The sequence below is a fragment of the Panthera tigris genome, chromosome C1, assembly GCF_018350195.1.
Source record: "Panthera tigris isolate Pti1 chromosome C1, P.tigris_Pti1_mat1.1, whole genome shotgun sequence".
Lineage (NCBI taxonomy): Eukaryota > Metazoa > Chordata > Mammalia > Carnivora > Felidae > Panthera > Panthera tigris.
Window position 1 is genome coordinate 176693928 of NC_056667.1, and position 10436 is coordinate 176704363.

Here is a 10436-nt window from a genome sequence, read left to right on the forward strand (position 1 = left end):
ACACCCTCACTTTACTGTAGTTTTGAAAAGGAACGGGCAAAAAGTTCTTATGTCTGGGTATTGTTATGGACAGACTTGGCACGAGTTAAGGTAGAGATCCAGAAAACAGCAATAGTTGGAATTTAGTCTTTCTGATGATCATGGGTTGTTTGGTAACAGCTGTCTTTACTTCCTCGCACAATTTGGACTTGGATCTGAAAAAGAAATAGGATCTAGTAACGTTAAATGAAAAGCACTTGGGAGCTGTAGCTGAAACATTATAAAATGGGAAGGAAATCCACCCACCAATTTGTTCTTTCCACTAGAAAAGAAACCCACAGATGAAGATGCCCTGGGTGGTGTCTTGAACTGCTCCCAAACCATACCAGACACACGGTTTATTCGAGTTTATTTCATGAGTGTGGTTTGATACATACAGATGTAGACACTCCATTCGTAAAAACAGAACAACAGCCATTTGTGATGAGTCCACGAGACTAATTAGGAAAATTGGTACAGATCTGCTCAGAAGTCATCTTTAGTCAAAAAAAAAAAAAAAAAAAAATTCATCATCAGTCACATAGTTGCCACTTACCTCCCAAACAAACCTATCTTTGAATACTTCATCTTTGAGGCTCCCTCTGCATCATTTTTTAAAAAGTTTATTTGTTTATTTAGAGAGATCTCTTGGGGCACGTGGATGGCTCAGTCAGTTAAGCGTCTGACTTCAGCTCAGGTCATGATCTCATGGTTTGTGAGTTTGAGCCCCACATCGGGCTCTATGCTGACAGGAGCTGCTTCGGATTCTGTGTCTCCCTCTCTCTGTGCCCCTCCCTTGATATTACTCTGCCTCTCTCTCTCTCTCTCTCTCTCTCAAAATTAAATAAAACATGAAAACAAGGGAAAGCTCGAGTGGGGGTGGGGCAGAGAGAGAAAGGGAGCGGGAATCCCAAGCAGGCTCTGCACTGTCAGCACAGAGCCCAACTCGAGGCTCAAACTCAGGCACTGAGTTTGGCACAGGTTGAGTCGGGACACAACCAACTGAGCCACCCAGGCACCCCTGCAGCATTTTTTAAAATATGTTCTGCTGAGACATGGTACATTTTAGTAATAGGAACTGCTTTATGTTGAGGGTGGAGATTTTAATTCTTCCAGTTTTGCGATCAAGTCCAATTTTGATGTGGTCAAGTCCCTTATTTTTCAATAACTGCATCACCATTTGTTCTTTTCAATATATTCGATATTCAATTATTGGGACACCTGGGTGGCTCAGTCGGTTGAGCATGACTTCGGCTCAGGTCATGACCTCACAGCTTGTGAGTTCGAGCCCCACGTCAGACTCTGTGCTGACGGCTCAGAGCCTGGAGCCTGCTTTGGATTCTGTGTCTCCCTCTCTCTCTGCCCCTGACCCACTCGCGTTCTGTCTCTGTCTCTCTAAAAAAATAAACATTACAATTTTTTTTTTTAAATATTCAAGTATAAAACACTTTTTAAACCAAGATCAGATCCCCTAATGGGCCGTTTTGCTCTATCTCAGGCTTCACCTCAAGTTTTGCCAAATGTGTATCATCGGACAAAACTGCCAGTCGGCACAGTAGAAACTCTACGCTGACCTTCAAATGAAGGTACATATAAAGTGTCTGAAAGGCTGCCATCTTGATTTAGAACATGGATGCTGAGATTAAATGTGTCAGTGAAGGAAAAACACTTCCAACTCTTACCTAAAAAGAATTTTCCCTTTACACGTGGAATTTCAAGAATATCCGTGAAATAATATTAAGAAATTATCTCTGTCATCTAGGGTGGTTCCCAACTTTTTCTAGTAAGAAGATCCTTCTTAATTTATTCATGAACACTTGCATGTGATGATCATGCTTTTGGCATCTTCTGATTCAATAAATAACATGATTTTTATAAATGCATTACTGAAGTAAATTCACATTTTCTTAATTATAGCACCTCTCACCACATTTGCAAAATGGGATTACATGTGTCTGCAAGTCTTATTAATACAGTCTACAGCCTTGGTTCATGTGGATTCATAAATCCCTTGCAAAACCTCCAAAATTTGTGAATTGCCCGTCCATATCCTCTAATCCCTTTGCTTTACAAATAAGAAATATCAGGGCGCAGAGAGATTCAATGATTGGTCTAACTTTTTTTTTTAAGGTTATTTATTTTTGAGAGAGAGAGAAAGACCACACATGCGAGGGGGGAAGGGGCAGAGAGAGAGGGAGAGAGAATCCCAAGCCAACTCCATGCTGTCAGCACAGAGCCCCACACGGGGCTCAATCTCACAAACGGTGAGATCATGACCTGAGCTGAAATCAAGAGTCAGACGCTTAACCCACGGAGCCACTCAGACGCCGCTGGTCTAACATTTTATGATCACTGGCAGCACTAGACTGTAATCCATGTCTTCTGGTTTTTCCACTCTCCACCACAGGCTCCCTTAGGAGGATAAGGAAAAGATACCCAAACTCCTGTGTTTTCTTTTATGAATTTACAGTGGTGGATATTAATGGAAGATGCCACAATACAAAAAATATGCAGGAAAGGTGAGATCCCAATGTAGAAGCCAAAACTGGCAGTGTCTGGCACCTAGTAGTTGTTCAGTAAATGGAGCAGATGGAAACCCGACTTTTTTTCCATAACTAGCACTCTGCCCTCCCTGAGCCCTCCCTCAGGCTTGAAGCTCTCATTGTCCTTGTTCATGCTAGTTATACAGTTGAACGTTAAACTTGCTTTTTCCCAAAGATACTTATCAACAATAACTCAGTTCCCACCCCCGTCCACTCTCCCCACCACCCATAATAACTGTTTAAGGGACTCACCTTCCATGCCTGTGGACCATCCCTCCGGCGGGATCAGGACGTAGACACAAGCAAATGGATTGTTCTCATTTCCCAGGCAAATGTTTCATGAAGAAACTTGATCTCTTGAGGGTCTAAGGAGAGCAACATTGAGATAAACAGTAAGTTTTCTCTTAGTCTTCATTCATTCTTTCCAACATAGGAGTTATCTCTAAGCTAATGAAGATGGTGAATAGTCCAAAATCAAATGACATCTTTCATACTGTAAGTAAAACTACCCTGCAGCAGGAACACCTACTCCGGAAGCACATTTGCATCTTCCTCACGTCCGTGATATTGTTATTTGAATCCCCGTGCACTTGTTTTTTGGTTTTTGGGTTTTGGTTTTTTTTCTTTTGTGCAAGAGCCAGTAGAGATGTCCAAGGAAGAGTGCTTTCTGTTAGGCAGAGCCAGGCATTAATTCAGACGGCCCTGTGCAGGACTCAGCGCTCCTCCAGACAGACTGAGCTCCTACTCCATTGATTCCTCCCAAAGGGAAGAGGAGAGAACAGACATCTTCCTCCTGAAAAGACGTGGGGAATTTAGACATTTTGTCTCTTAAAGAAAATCGTTATTTTAAGCTTATTTGGTATTGACCATGTGTGAAGTAACAGTATTTAAGTCTGTATGAGACTTGGCACTTTGTTTTTTTGGTTTTTTGTTTTTTTAAGAACAATTGCCGGGGCGCCTGGGTGGTTCAGTCCGTTAAGCGTCCGACTTCGGTTCAGGTCATGATCTCACAGTCTGTGAGTTCGAGCCCCACATCGGGCTCTGCGCTGACCGCTCAGAGCCTGGAGCCTGTTTCAGATTCTGTGTCTCCTCTCTCTCTGACCCTCCCCCATTCATGCTCTGTCTCTCTCTGTCTCAAAAATAAATTAACACGTTAAAAAAAAGAACAATTGTGGCTGCTAGCAACGTGCCATTTATTTCACAAGAAGGATCAGGGAAACTGACAGCATTTCAAGAGCCTGAAATAAACCAGTGCCTGCTACCTCTGATAAGCAAAGTAGTGATGGGTATTTGTACAGATTTGCCCTGCTTAGACTCGGAGGCTCTAACATTGTTTTATCTTTTAGGAAGAGCATCTTAGAGCTGTTTAGAAGCTCCTGCTACCGTCGGTCAGCTCCATTAGGTCTTCACCTCGGTTTATAAACACACACACAGCCCAGGGCTTCGGTAGCACACACTGACCCACGTTTGTTTTTTAAGGACAAACCTTCGCTAATGCTCACCGTGCTCTGTTAGTCCCCTCGCTTGTGTCAACCTCTCTAATCCCTCCATCTCGCAGCTTCCTCAGGACGGGTGCAAAGCAGGAGCCCAAATTATCCCCACTGGAGTTTGCCCCTGAAGCAGTCCTGAGATACGTAAGGAGGATTGCTCACAATTTTCTCACAAGAAATTAGAAATTCAAAATTCATAATTTGGGGAAATTGAGAATAAATTGATGAAGATTCAAAGGGCACACAGTAACATGTGCTTCAGATGCAAGTTTGGCTGGAGAGCTACTGTGAAAACTGCCACCGTAAATTCCACCTGGGCTCTCGTCTAAAGCAACTCTGGGGAAGCCTGTCTTCAAACTGCAACAGCGTCCCTCTTCCTTCACCCAAATATGGTATGAATCCTGGCCCTAGGGTCCCCTCATGCAAGGCAGTCAGCCGCCTTCTGAAAACGCAGCCCCAGACCTACCCACAGTGCTCTTGAATGTGACAACCCAGGGTTCTGCAGCCCCGGAAGAGCTGACGTGTTTGAAGCCGCTTCCAGTTAGAGAAAAATCACAAAAGCCATCAAAAAGAAATTTAAAAAGTACAATGATGAGAGGTGATTGGCTGGCTCAGTGAGTGGAGTTTGAGCCCCATGTTGGGCGTAGAGATTACTTAAAAATAAAATCTTAGGGGCATCCGGGTGGCTCAGTTGGTTAAGTGTCTGATTCTTGATTCCGGCTCATGTCATGATCTCACAGTGATGGGGTCGAGCCCCGTGTCAGGCTCTGCGTTGTCAGTGTGGAGCCTGCTTGGGATTCTCTCTCTCTCTCTCTCTCTCTCTCTGCCTGCTCTCTCTTCTGTCTCTCTCTCTCAAAAATAAATAAACATTTAAAAATAAATAAACTCTCAAAGAATAATAAAATGAGAAATAAAATCGGCAAAAATGCTGAACTTTCCAGAACATGCCTAAGAAGGACATGTTTGTATTATCCTCCTGGGGATAGATTTTGTCATTGATGATTATATTCTGCATAGCACACGGGTTTTGTGTGTTTTTTTTAACAAAAAAGAAGTAAGGCATGATTCTCTTTGTCGGATCCCTTTCATTTTCGAGACCCCCGTAATAAAATGACTCTGCAGCAGCAGAAAATTGGCATAGCATGATCAGATTTGTGTTCTATAAGCTAAAATAGCTACAGCTTTGAAAATATTTTTTTCAACTCCTCAAGCATGAAGTAGGAGAACAGTGGTTGTAGCATCTTGAGCATGTCCTTCGGCACTTGGTGTGAACGACAGCTCACAGAGGACACAGAATGGCAAACTGTTGCCTGAGCACCAAATGGCCCTTGAACCCACCCAGCTGGTGCTTTGGACCATAAAGAGAAATAACTGCATCTGCAGAGCTTAATTTATGCTTCACTTAAGATTTGTAGGGAATAGCTTGCTACCACTGTTCCCCTTTAAAGCCTTGGGGCTCAGACGTTAAAGAAGCTAACTGCATAGACTCTTACTGCTTCTATTTCTGGCCCTTATTCAACAGGGAAGCCTTATTTGCATTTAAATTTTAAATATGGGGCCTTTCTTGACTTGGCAGCATTGTTCATAAGAGTTCCATGTGCTTGTGACTGACAGACGGATATTTAAAACAATCAAATGTAGATTATTCCTTGAAACCATACGACTCCGTCTCTCTTGTGGATAACTTGCTTTCCAAAATAGTAAGTATCTAGAATCCTCAGTTCTGAATGGGTGTGTGTGTGTACACCCTCGTGCATATGCACATGGGTTTACATTAAAACACACCCATGCGTGCGCACACACACACACACACACACACACAAAACCTTTGCTTCATGCTTGCTTCTTTGAACTTTAACCTCATCTTGCAAACAGGCAGATCTCATCTGTGATGCATCTAATCAGGAAGTACTGGAGATATTTTTGTAACTGTTTTGCAACATAAAGCTGCATCTTTCTGCTTCCCTTGAAAACAACACGTCCTGTTCCTCAAAGATCATAACACTTGGGTTAAAATTTTAAAAAGCAAAAGAACAAAATAGAATTCCATGATTCTGGCTTGGACTATATCCACCATCTTCGACCAAAGTCCCAGATGCCAGGCCCCTAGAGGTCATTGTAATTCCTTCCCTGCTACTGGAAAAAATGCAGTTTCCTTTCATGCCATCAGAAAGATGTCCCATCATGGGGCACCTGGGTGGCTCAGACGATTAAACATCCGACTCTTGGTTTGACTCTTGGTTTCAGCTCAAGTCATGATCTTATGGTTCGTGGGTTCGAACCCCGTATCAAACTTGGGATTCTCTCTCTCTCTCTCTCTCTCTCTCTCTCTCCCCCCCCCATTCTGCCCCTCCCCTTCTCACACTGTCTCTGTCTCTCTCAAAATAAATACATAAACTTAAAAAAAAGAGAGATAAAGGGGCACCTGGGTGGCTCAGTCGGTTGAGCGTCCGACTTCGGCTCAGGTCATGATCTCACGGTCTGTAAGTTCAAGCCCCGTGTCAGGATCTGTGCCGACAGCTCAGAGCCTGGAGCCTGTTTCAGATTCTGTGTCTCCCTCTCTCTCTGACCCTCCCCTGTTCATGCTCTGTCTCTGTCTCAAAAAAATAAATAAACGTTAAAAAAGAAAAAAGAAAACAGTGATGCTCCATCCAGTCTCCACAGGGTGGACCAGTGTGTTGGCCTGTGTGGCTCTAGGGCATTCTGACAAAGCAATGGAGGAAAGGGTAAGATAGATGGGAGAAGCAACGATGACATCATGGAGATAGCGACAGGACGTGGTCAAGCTGTGTGAAGAGAGCGGCAGGCAAGTTAGGGCTACCTGGGATAAGACTGCCGGTTTGGACTGGTGACAAGCGGGAGGAAACCTTGCTGTGACGACAGAGGCGATTCGAGTTGGATGCCATGCTCTCTAATTAATATAGTGTCAACTATGTCCTTATATTTCTCCTTCCAATTAGCCTTCCAGAATTCAATTATAGAAATAATTTTATTAAATCAGAAATAATTTGTCTGAATCATTAAATTAACTTTTCAGAAAGACAACGTGGGAACCTTTAAAACATTTTTTTTAATGTTTTATTTTATTTTTGAGAGACAGAGAGAGACGGAGCATGAGTGGGGGAGGAGCAGAGAGAGAGGGAGACACAGAATCCGAAACAGGCTCCAGGCTCTGAGCTGTCAGCACAGAGCCCGACGCGGGGCTTGAACTCACAAACTGTGAGATCATGACCTGAGCCGAAGTCGGACGCTTAACCGACTGAGCCACCCAGGCGCCCCCATCTTTATGACATTTATGAGCAAAAATGTGTGCTAATAATGGCAAAGTAACTCTTTCCTTTAAGAGTGCTTAGCTGTCTTTAAATGTTTACATTACATTCATTAGTGAGATTCTTTTGTGAGTTTCTCTCTCCCCTAGAAGAGACTGATTTTTCTCACTCCTTTTTAAAAAATACTCCCAGCTTCTATATAGTCGCCGGCGCATGGTGGCTACTCAATAACATTTGCTGAATCAGTGAATGGATGAATGTTTGTAATATTTACTGAGCACCTACTATATGTCAAATACTGACCTAGGTGCTGGGGATATGATGACCAATAAAATAGACAAATAAAAGCTCCTGAAGCTTATATTCTAAATGAAAAATGCATCAAATTATCTTCATTTAAGAGAAAGAAAAAGCAACTAAAAGTAGACATCATAAAAAACCAGTATGATCAAGATCTAAAATCCTTGAAAAATAAACATTCTATCGCCTCATCTTTTTCCAGTTAAATCTCTCTTATGTGCCAGTTTCAAGTGGAAATAGTTCCTTTTTTACTTCATTATTTTTCCTCTTAATGATTAATATTGCATACTATTATTTTCAACTCGGCATTGTTACAAATGTGGTGGTGTCAGCCACATTATAATATGAATAAGCTTTGGCTATGAGCATAGGAACCCAACTATCATTTAGAACAACCTTTATAAGAAAATATATTCAGTTGTCTCATAATGAACTTAACTCCTGAAATATAGTCAATGCATGATTAGATGGGATTTCAGCATGGGCCAAACCCAATGAAATGTTGAAAGAAACATTGCAGAGTGTTAATAACCTGGCTTTTTTTTTAAATGTTTATTTATTTTTGAGAGAGAAAGAGAGAGACAGAACATGAGTGGGGGAGGGGCAGAGAACGAGGGAGACACAGAATCCAAAGCAGGCTCCAGGCTCTGAGCTGTCAGCACAGAGCCCAGGGTGGGGCTCGAACCCACGAACGGTGAGATCATGGCCTGAGCCAAAGTCACTCAACTGACTGAGCCACCCAGGCGCCCCTAGTAACCTGGCTTTTTAAAAAACAGATGCAAGTATTTTATCTACTCATTGCCCCAATAATATTACTATTAAGAGGAAGAACTTGGCAGTGACTCTGCAACACAGGTGTTTGTTAGTCCTATGTCTCCTTCCCCGATTCCTGGCTATCCGTGACCCAGACTTGTACTCTTCCAAAGGCAAAAACCAACACAAACACCACTTCTGTCACCTCTGTTGATGTGGAATACCATTCATCAACTAGAAGAGGTAGCGAACCTTTCCAACAAATCACATGAATTCTTGTCAGGTATTAAAATTTAAAGGCATATTGTGAACAGTGTCTCCCAATGAAAATGCTGTATTGATTTTGCAGAATTTCTTTTTTCTTTATTTTCCTGCATTATTGCTTCCTTTTAGTTGATTTATTCATTTGTTTTTCAAAAACTCAGGAATATTATGAAGACTATGTAACAGCATAAAAGGTGGTATAATACTCCCCATAAAAGTCAGAAAATAAAAATTGTGCTCTGTGCACAAACTATATACATATGCTGCATGTTCCATTGTCATTAAAGTTACAAGACTGAATTTAAAAGTTACGGTAGCAATAATCTTAAATTGAGCCTAACTCAGGTTGAAGCTTTCACTATCTTCTGATTTATTGCATACAATTCTGAGTGTGGCAAAAGGCAACACGTATGTCTATATTTAAGATAATGAAGGAATGGCATATATTCATTCAAATGTATTTAATTCTACAGTACGTTTCTTATGCATAGGAATTCTGCTTAAGTATTTTCTCAAATTCTTTGATAAAGACCCTGTTGAAAACAAAATCTGTTTTCCTGCTCCGGCAAACGCTTTTTGAGTCTTGCTAACATTGCTGAAAACACCTAAGTGTATATATGCTCACATGAATTATGGTGTAATGAGTGGCATAGTGTGAATACGGGTAAGCCTATGTGTCAAAACATTTACTTGTAAGTATGTGCTATTCTGAACAGTCTTCTCTTCTATGAACTGGAACCTTCTATATGCACACCTCACTTAAAGAAAAACTGGTATGGGGGCGCCTGGGTGGTTCAGTCGGTTGAGCGACCGACTTCGGCTCAGGTCATGATCTCACGGTTTGTGAGTTCAAGCCCCTCGTCGGGCTCTGTGCTGACAGCTCAGAGCCTGGAGCCTGCTTCCGATTCTGTGTCTCCCTCTCTCTCTGCCCCTCCCCCACTCATGCTCTGTCTCTCTCTGTCTCAGAAATAATTAAACATTAAAAAAAAATTAAAAAAAAAAGAGAGAGAAAAACTGGTATGGATACCTGTACTTGGAAAATATAATTTAGGGATAGTTTTGCTTCCTTAAGGATTCCTTCCTATGGGACTTTTTTTAGATGGCCAACAACATCAGTGAATTTTTAATAGTGAGTTTCCAACTTTCAGAAAGACTGATACTGCTTAAAAGGGAGATAAGACTCCTACGTTCCCTTTCCATAATTCTTCCATCCACCTAGAACACCCTGTTTTGGTGTCTTTCATTGCTTTAGCGCCCCTGACTCAGTGAGCACATTTTCTTTCTTCCTTTTTCCTGTCATGAGCCTTTTCATCATTCCTTGGAAGTATAGTCAACACAGCAGCCCTGTACCTCTTAAGAATTTTTACCTCCTGCCTCAAGCATTCTGCTCAGCGCAGGCATTATAATCCAGCTAGGAGGCGCTGGCTAAAGTTCTTCTAAAAAAAAAGCTTTCTCTCAGCCCGTTAGGGAAAAGGCCACATAGATTACTGCTTCGTGATATCGCTGGAACGCAGTGCGTGCCTCCCTCGGAAAGGGCCTGCGGTCATCAGTGAGGGGAAACACAAGCCTGGCACTCAGACTTGCTTCGGGCTGGCCCCTTGAAGATGGTTTCACCCTACCTCATTCCCAGTGTGGGAAGTGGGACAAAGGGTTTCAGGAGCCTAAGAATCAAAGTCAGACCGGCACTCGCCTGATATAGATGGGGACTTGAGCAGGCCAGATGTTCCAAGTCACATGTGGAGAAGTGTTTGTGGTTGGATTCTGTTTGAAACTGATTGTTGATACTCTCATGAGACAGC